General features: G+C 41.0%; 1 long non-coding RNA gene across 2 annotated transcripts in view; it reads right to left on the bottom strand.

Annotated features, from left to right (window-relative positions):
* Nucleotides 1–20235, bottom strand: part of LOC140707635 (uncharacterized) — a 41483-nt gene that overhangs the window by 19926 nt on the left and 1322 nt on the right. Inside the window, exon 2 of one of the 2 annotated variants that reach the window (XR_012087798.2) lies at nucleotides 10114–11452. The exons of the other annotated variant lie outside the window; for it this stretch is intronic. This is a non-coding gene — a long non-coding RNA (uncharacterized LOC140707635). Of the gene's footprint in view, nucleotides 1–10113; nucleotides 11453–20235 lie in introns of those variants that run through there. 2 annotated transcript variants of the gene reach the window in all.

Raw genomic sequence — 20235 nt, 5'->3', positions numbered from 1 at the left:
AGGAAGGGAAGGAATCATTGGTTAGTACTGGATAAACTGACAATCAGTCCGTTCCAGAAAGGTCCCTTCCAGCCAAACCCTACTGAAGGCATCATGCGAGGTTGCACACACTTCAACACTTCCGTCTCCAGCTTTATTTCTTCTCTATAAGATTTCAGGGGCTCTTTTCCCAACTTGAGTGGGCTGATTTACAATTAGTCATGTAATTAATACTACCTTAATCAAAGTTGCTGCTGCTTCATAAACAAAACCTCTTCCCTCTTGACCTCCAATACAAAGAATGTCCATTCCTGAACTTGTAGGACTGCACTCCCAACAACAGCAGCTTTAAAGAAGGGGGGAAATGAAGCAAGTGTGACTTGGAGGTGTTTTGTCCTGAAAACTGAAAAAACTGCTTGTCTGCAATCTGGCACAATGTAACCTTTCTTTGTTGTCTACCATCCTGTTAATTTTTAAATAAATTATCGCTACTTATATGTCTTCATTACACTTAATGAAGTGGAATGAAGACACTTAATGAAGTGGAATGAAGACATTCCACTGAGAAATCAAAACATCAGTTTGGATTAAGGCCTGGACCAGATTAGAAGGGGACTGGGTCTCAACGAGGTCTCCATCCAACTAGTTGAAGCAGCCCCTGGGTTGGATCAGGAGTCTCGTATACTGCCTAAGTGAGCACAGATCTCCATATATTTTTAAGGATGGGCCAAGAGAATGGATATAAATGGCAGAGAAAATCTAAATTTGGAGCAGCATAAGCAGGAGAAAAGATATTTAGGATGGGAAATGGTTGTGTGAAAAAGTTTAAACCCCCTAACATCCATGGCAGTCTGATTCTCAATACTATTCTCATCTCTTTTTATTTTTAGATTGCTTGTATGATTTTACTGCATTAGCATTGCACCTCATTTAGCAATTATTTTTGATATTTTTTTAAAAAGCAGGTTATCAGGTCCGTGAATAATGAATATTGTATCCCTCTGCCTCTGTTTCCCATAGAGAGAACGGGTAGTAAAGGACTGCGCTGTATTTTAGTGTAATCGTCTGCCACTAGGTGGCCAGATGTTCTTTTTATTCTTCCATATCTGTTCCCAGCTCTTATCATAGGTTGTAAAATATCTGAAATTTGGTGAAGTAACTTTTTTTTACTACAGCATTCAAAATCACCTAGTAGCATGGCTCTTGGGGTGATTCTAGTAAAAACAAAAAAGTAACATTTCCAGCTCTGAGAACAAAGAATATGCTTTTGTCTTCTGTATTTCTAAATATATTGGTTGGACACCAGCCACACACCCTTTGTTTTTAAAGACATTTTTATTTAACTCATCTTTGTAGAACTTAGCAATCTTTTCAAACTAAGTATTCTTAATAGGAAGCATTAGTATGTAAACAAAACAGTTTGTATAGGGGGGGAGGAGAAATTTCCCCTATTTTTCCTTCCTCCCACATCACAGATGAATATTTTGATGGCTTCTAGTGCTTTAATCAGCTTTTGTTTTTAAAACACACACAAAAATCCATCTGGAATGTGGACAGCAGAATCAGTCCCTTGTAAAGTTTTATATGAATTGCAGAGCTGCTGTCCTGTTTGAACTACAGCAGAATGTTTAGGAAATCAGGCAAATGTTTCAGCGTTCACTTTGGACACTGGAAGAAAATGCATACAATGTCTTTGGGGATTTAACACAGAATAATTATCATGATTTTGAATGATTACCACTTGAGTAGAAGTGCTGGAGAATCCTGTGGCAGGGTGAAAATGAGTGTAATACTTTTGTAAACTAGACTGTATGCAGACTTTTGGGATGTTCAGACGTTCTTATCAGGCAATATGCTACCAGTGAGCGTGCACGAATATGCAAAAACCTTGACGGTTGAAATCTCAAACAAAAGAAGGGATCTGCAGACATTCAAATAAGGCTTTGGCAGGAAATGTGAGGGCTTTACGTTTCACCTGGAGTTAACTGCTAGGAACACCGGGAGCAAAAAAGGCTGGAACTTTATTTTTCCATTTGTGAAAATGTAAGACCTAGCTCTAAATGCTCTACTGTCTTCATCTTGAGAGAAGCACACCAACTTTCTGAGCGGAAAACAGAGAGAAAACAAGGAAGTCTTCTCATTAATTAAGATTGGCCCCAGTAGAATGTTTATTGTGATGGAACATGTCATGGACTAACTAGACCCTCACATGGGAGGATACAGGATCAGTGATCCTGATAAAATGCAGATCAGGTCAGATATTCTTTCAATGTGCAGATTTAATAAACAGAGGGGGAATGATGGTGCAATCCTTACCCCATCCCAGCATTCATGCATTCATCTACAAAGGAGTTCCTGCTTTTGTCTGACTCCATACCTATAGCAGTGGTTTAGATATCTGGCTGCTGAGTCAGAGGTGGTGAGTATGATTCCTCCCTGGCCACCTGAGAGAAGAGCCAGCCTGTGTAGTCATGGGCAGGCTGCATGGTGCTGGGATGACCCCCAGAGGAAGGAAATGGTAAACCACTTCTATGTATTCTCTACCTAGAAAACGCTGGAAAGGGTTGCCATAAGCTGGAATCAACTTGACAGCACACAATATATTCATTCATACATACACCTATAGCTGCTCCATTGTGAATGAGAATCTTTTGTGATCAGGGTTCCAAATTATGTAGGGAGAGGCTGCATGCACGAAGCGGCTCCCCTTTTCAGATGCACAGGTGGAACATGGGTAGGGTGGCACAATTCCCACCTCAAATCCTCTGAGGAAATTAACTGAAGCCAGAGCCTCTCCTGAGCTCAAGGTCAGTTCCACACCTGCCCTTTTCCTCTCTGGCTTTGTAGTGCAGGTACTTCACACAGACTCCTTGCTCACCCAACCTGTTCCACTGAGGTGTGTGTGAGGCATCTCATTCAGATCTCTGCAGCCCAAGGTCCAATAAGGGCCGTCAGTCATGTTACTAAGTGGCCAGAACAGCTCATCACCAAACAGTGGGTGAGTCTGACTTCAGAGCTGCCAAATATATTTCAGACCCATTCAACTTCTCTTAGAATAAAGAACCACTGGATTGGAAGGACTCCCAAGAAGCCATCGTACTCAAACCCCAACCTGAAAATAATATTTATAGATGTGCGTGCCTGAATATTTTGAGATAAACGCATACATAAACACCCTGCAAACTTAGGATGCACATCATACATCAAAGGCAGATGATGTCAACACTAGTTCATGAAAGGCTATGTCGCAATAAAATGCTTGGTTAACCTTTAGGGTGCAGTAGGAGGATGTTGTTTTGTTACATGTTATCTTGATCAGGCCTCTCCACAGCTGCTTCCTCTTCCCACTCACAGCCCCCACCTCCTGGGAAAAACTTAAAAGCATCATGTTTTGTATATCAACTAGTTTAGCCCAGTACTCCATTCAAAAGTTATATGCAAATCAGTTCAAGTTCCGTTTCCTAGCACCTTGGCTACTGTACATGCTGTTGGCACACCTCTGTGGTTGAATATAATAACAGCAGGAAATAAGAGTGAAAAGCTCATGTGGACAGTGTAGAAGTGGTCCAAAGAGGACCAGTCAGCTGGACATCCCTGAGAGATGAAGATTTCAAAAGCGATTGTCCCAGTGTCAGACATCACAGGGGCATTGGCAGCTCTGATGTTGCTGGCATACAGGAAGTCTTCTGAGGCCATGCATGCAGAATGACAAAGAGGGCACAACAGAAAGGGCTTGGAAAGCGCCTGTGATTTATAGCTCAAAGTGTTGCCTGTCATATTATTGGGCAACTAAGATGGCCATTTACCCTCACAATTTGCGTAGGCTTGGGCACAGGTTAATTCAGATTAAAATTCAGTGACTACACAATGTGACGCTCCATGTAGGAAATTCTGCTGTGGAATTATCTTTTTGAATAGGAAATCATCTTTTTTGTTTAGCTGGTAGAGGTGGTGTAAATTTGTTCATATAAGGTTGACATTGCTTTTGTCCCTTTAGGCTGCATTATTTTATGTATGTATGTATGTATGTATGTATGTATGTATGTATGTATGTATGTATGTATGTATGTATGTATGTATGTATGTATGTATGTATGTATGTATGTATGTATGTATGTATGTATGTATTATGTTTGTTTGTTTGTTTGTTTGTTTGTTTGTTTGTTGGGTTTCTATCCCACCCATCTAGACCAAAAGTCTACTCTGGGTGGTTTACAAATTTAAAAACAATAAAACCAAAAACTTATATTATAGGTCCAGGATGGTGAAGTAGAAGAAATTAAAATATGGCTGGAGAAAATTAACAGAAGTATAGTCTCCAAATCCCGTGAGGTACTAGTTCCCATCTATTTAATACTGGATAGGCCTCATCTTTAAAGGGACGTGGTGGCACTGCGGGTTAAACTGCAGAAGCCTCTGTGCAGCAAGGTCGGAAGACCAGCAGTCATAACATCGAATCCACACAACAGACTGAGCTCCCGTCACTTGTCCCAGCTCCTGCCAAGCTAGGAATTCGAAAGCATGTAAAAATGAGAGTAGACAAATAGGTACCACTATGGTGGGAAGGTAATGGTGTTCCGTGTCTAGTTGCACTGGCCACATGACCAGAGACAATGTCCACAGACAAATGCTGGCTCCATGGCTTGGAAACAGGGATGAGCAATGCCCCCTACAGTCGGACACAACTGGACAAATTGTCAAGGGGAACCTTTACCTTTACCAGGCCTCATCTTGAGTACTCTGCTCAGTTCTGGACACTGAATTTCAAGAAGGATGCCAACAAATTGGAACAAGTTCAGAGGAGAGCAACAATAATGATCAGGGAGCAGGAAACCAAGCCTTATGTGGAAAGACTGAAAGAACTGGGCATGTTAGGCTTGAGAAAAGAAGACTGAGGGGAGATATGATAGCACTTTTCAAATATTTGAAAGGTAGTCATATAAAGGAGGGGTAGGATCTGTTCTCAATTATCCCAGAGTACAGGACACACAAACAATGGGCTCAAGTAACAGGAAGCCAGCTTTTTGTTTAATATCAGGAAAAACTTTCTAACTGTTAAAGCAGTATGGCAATGGAACCAATTACCTTGAGAGGTGATGAGTGCTCCAACACTAGAGGCACTCAAGAGGAAATTGGACAACCTGGCAGATATCCTTTGATTTGTGTTCCTGCACTGAGCAGGGGGCAGGGCTCCATGGCCTTACAGGCCTTTCGAACCTCATGATTCAATATTCTGCCAGTGTGATCACATGATATGATGCAAAAGGGCACTCCTGGATGTGTCAGTTCTCCTCAGTTGAGCATCCCCTTGTCTCCAAACCATTTTTTAAAAAAATGTTTCAACTCAGCACTGGAACAGAGAGTTTCATTGGGGCATTTAGAAGAACTAAATAAAGGGGGGGAAAGGTAGTGGAAACTGCCAGTTAGCACATTGGTAGCACCTTCTGGCAGATTCTGCTGTTGGAGCTCCATGTACAAGGAGGTTTTTGCCTCTGCCCTGCTGACTATTACAAAGTATTGTCTAGACTGTTGCGATTCACTTGGGGAAACCGAATTTGATAGAATGCAAATGCACAGCAGGTCAAACTATATTTTCCTAAATGTGTAGTTGCACCCTGTGGCGTCTACCCAGGTCATGAATATTCATATGCCATCTGCATACATCAATGGGAATGCTGAAGGAGCGGAGTCATGAGATACAAGAGACTCAGCAGGAGGAGGGGGAGTTAGTGAGAGTGTTATATAGTGAAATTGAGAGTTGAGAGAGTTTTGGAATTTGGGTGGGAGAGTGGTGGTTGAGAGGCATAAAGGGGAATGTTTGTTTAAGAGTTAACAACATTGCTTATTCTATCAACATCTGTAACAATAAACAATTTCTATTTGGTTCTTTTAAATTGACATATGGCCTGGACATCTATCATTAATAACGGTAATGCTGATGTAATCAACTGGTGGCAGCTGAGGGGCACATAGCGTGAGCTCTTTGTTTGGTGAAACAAGCAGGGACCACGTGGGAATTGTGACACACTGAAATACAGTGGTGCCTCAACTTACAAACTTAATCCATTCTGGAACACGAAATGGTCATGAGTTGAAGCACCATTGAAATGCAATTAATCCGTTCCAGCTGAACACACACACACACACACACACACACACACACACACACACACACACACACACACACACACACACACACACACACACACACACACACACACACACACACACACACCGCAAGACCATTGGAAACACAATTAATCCATTTCAGCCGAAGGGGAAAAAAAGAAAAGAAAAGAAACTGTGCAAGGCCCTTCAGAAATGCAAAGAAGAAGAAGAAGAAGAAGAAGAAGAAGAAGAAGAAGAAGAAGAAGAAGAAGAAGAAGAAGAAGAAGAAGAAGGAGCAGAAACCAAGTAAAAAGGGCAAGACCCACTGGAAATGCAAAAAAAGCAAAGCAGAAAGCAAGCAAACCGGGCAAGACCCATTGGAAATGCAAAAAAAGCAAAGCAGAAAGCAACCAAACCCCATCGGAAATGGGGGAAAAACCAAAAAAGCAAACAAACCCCACAAGACCCATTGGAAATGGGGAAAAAAACCCAAAAAAGCAAGCAAACCCCCAAGACCCATCAGAAATGGGGGAGAAACCCAAAAAGCAAGCAAACCCCCCAAGACCCATTACAGCACAGAAACATAATCCTTCCACCAAGCCCAAAACCATGCTGCAAAACCCACCCAGAACAGTTTTTTAAAAGCAGGAAGCAGCACTTTATCTTACCAGGCAGTCCGAAGTCTCCTCACACTCACTCTAACCGCTGGGACAAAAGAGCTACAAAGAAGCAGCCTCTTCACCTACCAACGGTTAGCAATCTGAATCCCCGCCTTTTCCCCCTGCTTTTTTCTGGTTGTAACTCAAAGCTCTGGCTGCAAGCTGAAGTAAATTTTGTGGCTGGAGCTGGTTGAAACTCGAAATGGTCATATGTCGAGGCACCACTGTACATCCTTCTTATTAAAAGTAAAACAAGCATGCAGTAACATACCACCATAACTCTTTAAGTAGGAAATGTTTTGTATATAAGGCTTGTGCAGTACTGAAGAATGCAAACCATCATTAAATAATATGAATCATAAAATTATGGATTTGGAAGTGGCCTATGATATCATTGAGTCCAACGCTCTGCTCAATGCAGGAATGGCTTCTTGCATCATTGATTCTTGTCTCAATTTGTTTGCATTGATGTATCATCCTATAGCTGAAGCTCACCAAACTATATTTACAATCTCTGGGGATGAATCAACACTAGGGAGATAAATCTGATTTATTTTAGCCCAAAGGACATTTTTTTAAATGGCAACCTTTGCTGCCATTAAATCCACCTGTTATGACCATACACCTCTATTTCTGTGTTATTAATAGACATACTCATGGTCCTTGGGAAGACATCTCAGGTTTCATACAGCAGATCAGATCTTCCTCTAGGATAAAGGTTCTAGGATAACTTTTTGGGACTCATTGAACTGCTCTCCAGGTGGGACCCCATCCTTTAGGATCATGTGCTAAGTATAGAGGAGTCACAGAAAAGAAGTGAGCAGCTTCAAGTTCATTATTTGTCCTCTGCCTCACAAAATGAATTTATTGCAGAATGCTTGAATCTTGTAAAACAATGCATTTTGCTTGAGAGGCAATCTGCAAAGTCTTCTGCAGTTACAGTAGATTCCACACCAGGTTCTTCCCATAATGAACAAACAAGATTTATTTTGAGATATGTACTTTAAAGATAAATGCATTATGAGATTCAAGAAAGATGTGTCAAGTTTGCAGAGGGGAAGAAATTGGTCAGTTGATAATTGATACATTCAAAGAACATGCTATTCCTCTCAGTGATTGTAGAGCACAAGCCTATGATGAGGCAAATACAGCTTGGAAATACAAAGTTACACAAGCAAAAATACTACAATAATGCTCAACAGCATTTTTTTTCACCTTACAGTTGTCGCACACTCAATTTATGCTGAAATTATACTACTTAATGCATACCTGCAGCAATAACCTTTTTTGGAACAGTTCAGTGTACCACCTGTTCAGTTCCAGCTGGAATTGAACAGATAATTCCAGTTGGAATTACTACAACACTATATTGGTTGTTCTCTTCATGGTATGTCTTGAAACAAGATGGTCAGACCATGTTGAATGTATAAAGCCTTTTGTGGCTCACTTGTCTGGCATTAAATTAGCACTGGAAGACCTCCTAGAACTAAATTTGATGGCCACAACTAGGAATGTGGTCCATGGAGTTTTATTATATGCAACATCTTTTCCCAGTGTGTTAATGTCAGCTGGTGGTACAAAATATTAGCTGGCATAGATATTTGCAACGTCATCCAAGCTAAGATGCCACACTGAATGTTGAGGTAGCACACACAGAAACTCTCCTCACGGAGCTGACAAACTTTGAAACAACTGGAGATGCATGTAGAATGAAGCCAAATTGGTTGCGTCAAGCCTAAACAGAGAAATAAAACTCTTCCGTAGATGCAGTGGTGGGATTCAAATAAATTAACAACAGGTTCTATGCCCGAATGGCAAATAAATAAATAAATAAATAAATAAATAAATAAATAAATAAATAAATAAATAAATAAATAAATAAATGCCCAGGACAGTGGGATCCGATGAGAGTTTCTTCTACAGTGGTCTCCCTACTGCCTATCATCACAACTACTTCTCACATGATTAAGATATCTGGATAAGTGTATTTGTTTGGGCATGCCGCTGCTGTTAACCTCACCATGGGCATGTGCCAAACACACACACACAAACACACACCTCACAGTGGGTGCTTATGACCAGGTTTGACAGAGAACTGACACATCTCTCCTTCCCTTTACCTCCTATTTCACCCTATAGCTCACCAGTAAAAATTGCTTCCATCCCCTTTCCTGCTCCTGAAATGACTGATAGCCCTGCTTGTTGTTACCTGGAGGCTGCCTTTGCATACCTGTTGAGGAGTTCTTCTCCCCCCTGCTTCCTTCTGGCTTGGAAGGCATGGTCTCTTTTCAATCTGTTGCCACTCCACCTCAACCCCACCACCTCAATCGGTCCAGAACACTGCCAAAGAGCCCGAAAAACCCACAACAGCCAATATCAACAAATGCTTGATTAGTATGCTCTCATGTATGTCTTTTCTGGAGAATGCTGCCTTCTCATGATGGTCCCTCCCCCTCGGAGTCCCTCCAGCCCCCACCCACCCCCCATGTTGACCTGTGGTCAAGATGCGTCTGAATGTCTGGAGAGAAGAGTTTCAATTCCCCTTATCTATTGATATGTTTATGTGTTTTCCTTTCTTGGCCCTGGATACATGGCCTTCAAGAATAGTAAGTCTTACTAGTGTTAAAATACTGATAGCTGTCTTCCTCCTTCTAACAGAGTGGGCCATCTCTGTGTGCCATTTGTCTCCCAAATGTCAGTTTTGGGGCAGGAGGAAGAGTTCTTTGTTACTCTAAATGAGGCTTGGAGGTTTCATCTCTTTGTGGTGTGAGTGACTTTTCTATTGCATACCTTGCTTGCGTGGATCAGTGAGACTGTCACTGGTTCATGCATTGGATATTCTCTGGGATTTTAAAAAAAACTGTTTCTAGGCAGAGCAACAGTCTTATGTGGTACCTTTAACTTGAAAAAAATCATAGTAAAACGAGGACGGTTGTTTGTTTGATTGAAGCGGTCTCACCCCAAAACTTTTTCCCTCTGTGTCCTGCCCTCATGCCTTGTCAATCACACACACCCCTCTGCCTCGAGGCCATGGGCTTTCCTCCAGTGACATCAAGGACTCATCCTCCCCCCTTTTCCCCCAGTGACACCTCTGCTCTTTCCAGGGCTTTATCTCTCTCACCCATATCCCACCTCAGACGGCTCAGTGTGGAGTGGGAAGGGAGGCAGTTCATTGTGCCCCCTCCCCCTCGCTCATCGCTGGTCACCTGGCCCCTCCTCCTTCATTCATCTCAGGCCAACAAACGGTTCTAAGAACCAATAGTACATTTAGGAAGCGGTTCTATAGAATAGGTGAGAACCTGCTGAATCCCACCTCTGCGTAGATGTGATAGTGTTAGGCACACGAGGGTAAAGCCATAGGATGAGTTGGGACAAACAAGTGACACAGATGAAATTCCAGAGGAGGCCTCCTTCAGAAAGTGTGTGTTTTGGTAAACAATGTTATAGCAGGATGAACTGTACACTTCAGTGCTGTCAGGCACTTGGCAGAAAAAAATGGGAAATATTTCACCATGTCCAAAAGTGACATGAAGAGAAAAGCTTTATTTTTATCAGAACAATATTTTGCTGACCTTAATGGTGATGAAAAACAAATGTAACATTTACCCTCAGCATACAAAGCAAAATTTTGTAAATACACGATTAAAGCCATTAGATTTGTTGAACTTGTTAACAGAGTATAAACTTGGTGACCTATTTCCAAATATTTGTGTTAGCTTAAGAATACTATTAACAATTCCAGCAACAGTAGCTTCTGGAGAGAGGTCATTAAGCAAAGTTAAGTTAATTAAGAATTATTTAATGTCTCAGGAATGTCTTGTGGATTTGGCCAGGCTAAGTATTGAATCAAACATCGCCAAAACACTTAGTTTTCATGATTTGGAATTTTTCACAAAAAAAGGGGGCCAGGAAAGCTCTTGTAAAAAAATAGTAAGTTTATCTACCTTTTTTAAAAAAAAAATACTTATTTCTTCTGATTACCTGATCTGCATTGCAATATAAAAGGATGTTTCAATGTGAATTTGTTTTTGCTATCCATATTGTAGCATAAACAAAGACGTTCAAATTGAATGTGCTTTCTCATCTCTGATCCTGTTTTATTTTATTTATATTTATTTATATCTATCGTGGAGGGATAAATTCCAAGGTAATATACAAGCATTAGGCCTTAAATGCAGGACATGGATAAGGGAGGGAGCCCAATAGAAACCTTGTTGTTGTTGTTGTTGTTTAGTCATTAAGTTGTGTCCGATTCTTTATGACCCCATGAACCAGAGCACGCCAGGCCCTCCTGTCTTCCATTGCCTCTTGGAGTTTAGTCAAACTCATGTTGGTAGCTTCAATGACACTGTCCAACCATCTCGTCCTCTGTTGTCCCATTGTCTTTTAATTTCATGGCTGCTGTCACCATCTAAAGTGATCATGGAGCCCAAGAAAGTAAAATCTGTCACTGCCTCCATATCTTCCCCTTCTGTTTGGCAGGAGGTGATGGGACCAGTGGCAATGTTCTTAGATTTTTTTGATGTTGAGCTTCAGACCATTTTTGGTGCTCTCCTCTTTCACCCTCATTAAGAAGTTCTTTAATTCCTCCTCACTTTCTGCCATCAGAGTGGTATCATCTGCATATCGGAGGTTGTTGATCTTTCTTCCGGCAATCTTAATTCCGGTTTGGGATTCCTCCAGTCCAGCCTTTCACATGATGTATTCTGCATAAAATTTAAATAAGCAGAGAGATAATATAGAGCTTTGTCTTACTCCTTTCCCAATTTTGAACCAATCTGTTGTTCCATATCCAGTTCTAACTGTTGCTTCCTATCCCACATATACATTTCTCAGGAGGTAGATAAGGTGGTCAGGCACTCCCATTTCTTTAAGAACTTGCCATAGTTTGCTGTAGTCCACACAGTCAAAGGCTTTTGTGTAGTGAATGAAGCAGTAGTAGATGTTTTTCTGGAACTCTCTGGCTTTCTCCATACAGTGGGGTCTTGACTTAAGAACGGCTTGAGTTAAGAACATTTTGACTTAAGAACCGCTCTCATAGGAAAATATTGACTTGACTTACATACTTAGATTTGAGTTAAGAACTGAAAAAAAAACCACGTGGGAGGCAGGGAAAGTGCAAAATGTGAACTTTCAGTTAACTGTTGGCCAGTGAAAAAGGTGTCTGTCTGCTTCCTTACTCCTCCCAGCGTTTAGAGAGTGGATTGGGAGACAGTCTTCAGACTGCTTGGTACTGTACTGCCTGGACTGTATTTTCCCTGCCTTCCCTGAACCTTTTTTGACCTAAGAAAAAAAGAAACAAAATATCCCCCTCTAGTGGTCGAAGGCAGAATAGCAGCTTCCCATTAGTTTCTATGGACGGAAAAGAGCAGATACGGATCAAATGGTTTTCAATGCATTCCTATGGGAAATGCAGATTTGACCTGAGAACTTTTTGACTTGAGAACCGCCTTCCAATACGGATTAGGTTCTCAAGTCAAGACCCCGCTGTAATCCAGTGCATGTTAGCAATTTGGTTTAGAAACATTGTACCCCTTGATAAAATTCCTCTAAGAGGCCCTTACTGTGCTAGGGGATTTGGAGAAACACCGAGGGTTCACAATTACTAGTGGTCTGCCAAAAGGACACAAATGGAGAATTCATGGCAAGCAGAGTCAGGAGGACATGACATATACAAGATGATAAGAGGACTGAGGACAATTCTTAGTGATTATTATGGAAATCTTAGTGATTATGTCTCAACCTAGGCTACTTCTGTGTATTACTGGTAGAGCATCATTAAATCTTAAGGACATTTTAGGCATCCTCCACATTGTAGAGACTTTAAGTGTAAAGTTGTAAACAACAAGGTTATTTAGAAATACTTTATAAGCTCTAGTAGCTTGTAGGAGTGTTGCTACATGGCAGATGAAACAGGAGTGAGGGTAACAGGCTGAGCATGTGCATTAGACCTGAGGAAAATCAGAGATATGAGCTTTGGGACATTCTGTAGAGAGTGTCTGTACAGGCACAGAACCCAATTGCATAATACACAGACACCACAATGAAGTTACTTTTTTTGGACTCTGATCCCTAGAGTGGCTAATGGCTATACTGGCTGGCTGATTCTGGAAGCTGTGGTCCATAAATAACCGTTCCAAGCTCAGCAGGGGATTGTGGTGTGAAGCTGTAGAAATATAAACACTACATTTGTAAAACCAAAAGTTAGCTTTCTTGTTCTGAAAGATCTCTGAAGTGGTAAGAAACAGAAAAGAACATCTGCCACAGATCCTATTAAGGTTCAGACTGAAATAAGAGGAATAACTGGGGTGGTTACATTTTGAAATTGATTCCCCAAAAGTTCTTTGTTTGTTTATCCCAAAAGCTTTCAAAATTGGATTCCCCAAAACCCTAATTTTGTTTGTTTGTCCTGAATAATCTTTGAAGTGGTAAGAGCAAGACGCGTGCAATTTTGCATAGATTCCGCTGTTTCTTATCTTAAATAAAAGGAATAACTGGATTGGTTACATCTTGGGGCTCTCTTCTGTTTGCTTCTTCATCCTGAAAAATCTCCAAAATGGTAACAGCTAGAAACACAAAACTTTGCACAAGTTTTCCTGGAGTCCCGAATTAAACAATTAGGTTATTTCCAAAGCAAGGTACAATTGTCATTGCTGTTTCAACTTATATTTAGCCCATAGTGTTAGAACACTCTCTGGGTGGTTTACAACATAATTACACAAACAAATCAATTGCACTGCTATTTACCCTATGGTTTGTCTTGGAATTGGCACCAGCTACACAATATACAGCTAAGAAAGCCCAGTAGTTTTTGGGAGGGGGGTGGTTGATAGTGATTTCACTCACACTGCTTTTAAAAAAATGTTTCTAGCATGTTTGATTGCCTATATCAGTCCCATGGGGCAGAGGCAGGTGTGTCCTAGGGTATCAACTGCCATTGATGTCTTCACTGATGCATAGTATGCCAGTTCAACAGAAACATCCCCCTCAAGTGAGCACCTCTCCTCTGAACAATTTTTTTAAAAAATTTTCAATTTCAGTGCTATGTTAGATGAGCACTGCAATTTCACAAGTTGTTATATCAATACAATGTTATGTCACTTGCAAAAAAAAAAGATGGGAAAGACAGAGGAGTTAATGACAGAGTACTGTTGGTGACCTGTAATCCTGGTGGGAATTTTCATACAAATTTGAGGCACTGTCAGCTCTTGGTCCAAACATTCCCTGGGATAATTAAACATTCTCTGTGAATGACAATGGAAATTCAACTGCCAAAGAATAAGTTGAAGATCCAGGACAGCCTCCCTGTGTAGTTGCACACTCAGTTTCCTCAAAGTTTCAACCTGGCCCACATATGGTTTGCTTGTAATAGCTTTTAGTTTATAAAAGGGATCTGATATACCCTTCTGTTGAGCTGGTGCAAGAGGAATGAGTACCAGGTTGGAGATGGAGAGAAACTAGCTCAAAGGAAAGAATTTCAGCAGTTGGAGGGCAGAGAGAAGGCAAGGATGTTTTCTAAGCCATGGGAGGGAAAGTCACTGATAGGTTGTGTACTGTGATTACATAAATACTGAGTGGAAAAGGGAAGAAGTTCAATATGGAAAACAAAATTGAGCAGAGGAAGAAAAGGGCATTGTGCTGGAGTGATTATAATTTATTTCTGTTGATAAAATACCAATCTTGCATGCACCAAAGGTCAGTAGGAGGGCTTCACAATCTAAGGTGATTGGTGAATTTTCTTCTGCGTCTGGCATTAGGAGAGACCCTTCTTCTTGTTTGGCCCCTTTGTTTGCTATTTGCTGTCTTTTCCCCTGACCACCTTTCAAAAAAGCAACACAGAGGCTCCCTCCATGCTAGAAAGTTCATTTTCCCCTCTGATTGTAACTACAGTTGATAATTGTGAGTAAACTTATTTTCTATGTAAAGATGGATCCAGAGTAATTCCCTTTTATTACAGAAAGAGCTAGATTTGTGTAATAAGGGAAGGCTAGTAAGACTGGGCTAAATCTTTCTTTGTTTCTGTGTGCCTTGTACTCTGCTAACAACAAGGATAACTAAATCCCTGAATCCTTTTGAGAAAAAATACCATTGGGCAAAATCCCATTTCATCAAGTTACACTGTTACAAATTGGATCTAGTGCTGAAAATAATTTCTTTAAACAAATTGAAAGCTTTCTACCCCCTGCTTTCAGGTTTCAAGGCTCCCTGGAGTTCCCTTTGCCCTGGGATAGACTTTGAGAGCCTCGGGATGAAGGAGAAGCCTTTAAAAGTCAGAAATTACTGCTGGTGAGATCAGAACTGTCAGCAGTGATATTTTACTACTGGAGGCTTCACTTCCCTGTTCCAAGGTTCTCAAAAGCTTATGTAGGGCAAAGGAAATCCTAGAGAGCCTCAGAATATGCATGGGAGCTGGAGAGAAAAAGCTTTCAATTCATTAAATTTACATTACTGTAATTATTTCCAGTGTGGATCTGGGTTATACTGGCATAATTTACCCCAACAGTATTTTGTCCATTAATTTCTTATGCAGACAATGCTATGTGATGATGTCTGTGAGAAACCCAGTTTAGTAGTAGGATAGTGGTCTCCAACCTTGGGCCTCCAGATGTTCTTGGACTTGAATTCCCTGACTAGGAGAAGTGGTGGTGAAGGTTTAGGACATGGGAATTGCATTTACTTCTATGTATTTATTTGAACTAAAGCTTGGCATGTGACACACAGTGATCTGCTTTGTGTGGATTGTTATATTTCAGTTATTTGAGAATTTTGATGTTGAGCTGAACAAATACAAGGAGAAAGGGCTGGGGGAAAAGTCAAGGCTGAGAAAAACATCTGAGGCAGGAGAAGGGAGAGGCCACTTGGATGAGGGCAGGGTTCATGGATTTTTATCATGGTGTAAGTACTAGGGTGGAAGAGAAACAAGAACAGCATGAAAAAGGTTGTATTGGAGGAAAATAAATAAGCCATGGGCATGTGTGGAACTAATGGTTTTAATGTAGGCAAAGCTGGACACACTTGCTAGTATTTTAATTAATGATGGCAACCCCTACTGAAAGCTTGTACATCTGGTCATTCTATCAGCATTTAAGACTTCAAACAGGACTGATCCTGAATCAGTAGTTTATGGACTGCAGCCTTTGTTTATCCCTGCTGGATCCGTTAAAAAGACTAATCTAGTGACTGTGTACATACCATAAGATAGCTATCATGTTGTTCTTTTCCAGCATTCTGCAGAGGTCTTCATGGATAATTTCAGTTGTCTGTTAATGGAAATTATCACCAGATGTCTGCATGCTATGTTTTACAGCTGTGTTATAATAGAATATATTTTGATATTTGTTCATGTTCTTTTAGTGATAAAAAGGAACTACCGTGCTTATGAAAATGGGTGCTTTCAGAATCAAAGGATTAAATATGATTCTGCACACACACTTTGGACATATTTTGTGTTTGAACCCCCAAAGAAATTAGGACTGTGGTGCTTCCAGATGCCATTTTCTTTGCTGCCTGGAGCCCAGTAGTATCTCTCTGTGACTTTCCCCTGGAAGGACACAGAATTATGGTCAAATGAAGTTCCAAATTTCAGTGGGCCCCAGCTAATAGGGCCCCCTAAAGAAGATGACTCTGGTCCTTATCACTGTGACTACTTCTTCTCACCATCATAATAACCTCAACAGCCCATAAGACAAGGGCTTAGCAGCAATGGTTGCTGCTTGCACTCCTTTTTTGCTGCTGCTGGAGGAGCTCAGTAGTTCTGTTACAGCAGAATTTGGTCAGATATTCAAAGAACCCAACAGAAGGGGCATCAGGGCCTCCAAATGCAATAGTACCTAGTATACCATGTTATGAAGGACGTGAGGCAGTACACATAGCCACCTGAATGACTTTGCCCATAAGACCATAATGTCTTCTATCGTCTCCTTTTTGTGTTCACCAAGTGTTGGAATAGACGACTGATGCATGTAAAATGTGGTTTGAATCAGTGGATTACATGCAGATCAATACTCTTCAGGTATCTTTAGGTAAAGGCAAATGTTCCCCTTGACAATTTTTGTCCAGTCGTGTTCGACTGTAGGGGGCGGTGCTCATCCTCATTTCCAAGTCACAGAGCCAGCGTTTGTCCAAAGACAGTTTCCGTGGTCACGTGGCCAGCGTGACTAGACACGGACCACCATTACCTTCCCACCGATGTGGTACCTATTTATCTACTCGCATTTACGAGTTTTTGAACTACTAGGTTGGCAGGAGCTGGGACAAGCAATGGGAGCTCACTCCGTCACATGGATTCGATCTTACAACTGCTGGTCTTCTGACCCTGCAGCACAGAGGCTTCTGTGGTTTTTAACCCGCAGCACCACCACATCCCTCTCAGGCTTCTTTACCCTTTCTCTATCTCTGAGGTAACTGCCTGCTTCTTCCTTTTCCTAACTACACAGTTTTTTTTCCACAACAGCTATCAGCATGTGTATACAAGTCTTAAAAGATTCTGTAATGAGGTTTAGGGCTCCTTCCCTTGCGCTACCCCTGAACTGAGTGCCAAACACAAAAAATATAAGTTCTTCCTCCTACTTAATTATGAGTTTCCAGAACAGTAACCTATATTTAATCATCAAAAGCTCAGCACTAGTCTGATAACATAAACAGCATATATTCTTACATGAAGGAGCATTTATGCCTCATCCTCATTCTTTGTGTTATCACTGCCATTAATTCCTGCTATGTCCAAAGTAAGGTACTCAGTGTGGTGTAGTGGACAGAGTGACAGACTAGGACAGGAAACCTGGAGCTGAATCCCAACTCAGCAAGGGTTGCTGAGTGTTCTCCTCCTCTGTACCTCGGGCACATGTTGCAGCATATGAGTGATGCTAAACAAAATGGTGAGACCCAGTTGATATTATGGAGGCATTGGTCAAAAGTGCCCTCCATTTGCCTTTGGGATAGGAATAATTGCTAACCACACCCACCCCTGATTTATGGTGAAACACAAACTATATATGATGAACATATACCTATGTATAGCCATAGATTTCACTCAGCAAAGATGGTGGCTTGTTATGCTCTTCACTAGGCTTGACTGATGTTTTGAGGGGAAAGAGTGGAAATACAGGGTTTCTTCCACTGCCCATGGCACATTTCTGCTTGACAAGTGTTAAAGCTGAAAGTCCATTTGGCAGTACCAAATCTGCCAGAAAGCCTGTGTTGCTCAATGAGATTGTGCAGCTACAGCACCATCACCACCACAATTAATCAGCTAATGCAAACGGAAGCATCAAAGTACAAGGTAGACTAAGAAGTGCCTATGGATTGTCACAGTGTCCCCAAAAGATGGGTGCTGATACTGACCCTGCTCCCCAGGAGCAAGAAACTCAGGTTCAGAGAGATATCACCAGAAGTCCATTATTTCTTTATTTAACATATTTTATCCTGCCTTTCTCCTTATGTACTGGCTCAGATGGACATAGATCCATCACTATATGATTGCCATAAATTACAGAGTCTAACATTCTTGTACTCTTTATTAACTAGATACTAGTAGTCAAGTCCTTAGATTACTTCTCTGGTACTGTATATTAAAACATTGTTTTAGACACAAAGAAGCACCGAGTATTTGACTGGTCTCAAACCAAGGGAAAAAACTGACAGTTAAAATTAGTAGCTTCCTATGAATCCTGAAAATGAACAATGTGTAGCCTGTATAATTAAAAATTGTAAACCGCCCGGAGAGTGCTTGTAGCGCTATGGGGCGGTATATAAGTCCAATAAATAAATAAATAAATAAATAAACTTCAGAAAATGCTGTGAATAACCATCACAGGGGACATGAGTGGTAGAGTACTATAGCACCCATTCTGCTTGTGTGTGGCTCATAGGCATCTGTTTGGCCACTGTGGGAAACAGGATGTTGGACTAGACAGTCTTTTGGTCCCATCCTGCTCAGTTCTTGTTATGACGAGAATAGTTTATCAAGATTAAAATTACTGAATATTAACAACTTACATAAATATTTCCCATATTTTCCTTAACCATAATCATTCTGCAAAATCTTTCTTGAAACAATATTTTACTTTCTCTGTGATATTTCTGTTAATAGTCCACCTGAGCAAGTAATCCATGTTATATCTTTACTACTAGCCTATTTAAATAAGATTGCAACACTGTGTGGCAAGCAGAAACTGTGTCCTGGACATACCATGCTGAACAGAATCTTAAAATTGAACTCATAGTTCTTGCAGTAGATCAAAGAGACTACTAGTTAAAACAGTTTTGTTCTACAAATGATTTGTAGAATCTTTGCTACGATGAACTAAAACATTTTTACATCTCCCATGTATTATTTGGGGAGTTACTTAATTTTTCATTCAATGCAAAAAACAGAGACCAGCTGTACACTAATGACATTGGAATAAGATCAGTAAACAGTGCTTTTCTCATAGAGAACATTACTGTGCTTCAGTAATTAGCATCAGTTCTGTAAAGAGTTATCAACAAGAGTCAAACAACATAATACAATTAATTCTACAGCAACCCTGTACCCAAAGGTTTAAACAAAACAAAAACCTCAGTATTGCAAGTCATAGCTCATCACCTTATCTACAGTAGGACTAGTAAGTACTAACCTACCTTACTAGGTTGTTGAAACAGTCCAATAAAAATCGTATATGCACTTTGCATACTAAAGAAACATGCTAAATAAATATTGAGCACCTACTTTACCTGAGCTAAATGATGAGTAATTGACTTGCATAATCTCGTGTCTGGGGGTTCAGCACAACTGACACTTGTGGAGTCGATGAATCTTGATTTGCTCATGGCCCTTGATCAGAACTAACTTCAGCTGAACTGATTATCAGAGTATCATTAATTATAATTAGAAATAACTCTGCACATGCCGACGTCCTCCCACCGGAAGATCTCCTCTCCATATGTTTGTTAAGGAGCTCCTTTGAGCCTTAACACTGGCTACCTTATTGAAAACAAAAATTTAAGATAAATGATCTGTTACCACTACCACCGTGCAGTGTTTTAATGCTTTCAATTAGACGTCGGAACGTTCGAGTCTCCAGGTATTTGACAAAACGGCTGCTCCCCTCATGCCTCGCCATTTGGCAACGTTTTGATGCCACCCCCGCCAAATCTTGCTTTCAGTGGGCCAATTCTATAAGGCTCCTTGACTTCAACGGGACTGATTCTTCTCGAGGCAGCAGATTCAGCACAATCCTAACGAATCCATGTCTTTGTGTGAGACCTTTTATTTGCCCTGGGAATTCATTTAAAGTGGCAGAATGGGGAGGGGTGAAATAAAACTGTCGCCAACAACGAGTTGAACGACAGGTAGTCGTTATTATCTGCAAGCCTCCCCTTCTCTTCAGCCAACGTGGAGTGCCTTTGTAACCTGGGGGGGGGGCGAAGGAGACACCGTAAATACAGCTGAGAGGGACGAGCTAAATCTCCCTCACGGGAGGACCCTCAGCGCCGAAAGGACAAACGA

This window comes from Pogona vitticeps, chromosome 5 (assembly GCF_051106095.1).
Source record: "Pogona vitticeps strain Pit_001003342236 chromosome 5, PviZW2.1, whole genome shotgun sequence".
Lineage (NCBI taxonomy): Eukaryota > Metazoa > Chordata > Lepidosauria > Squamata > Agamidae > Pogona > Pogona vitticeps.
This window is presented reverse-complemented; position numbering and strand designations above follow the sequence as displayed.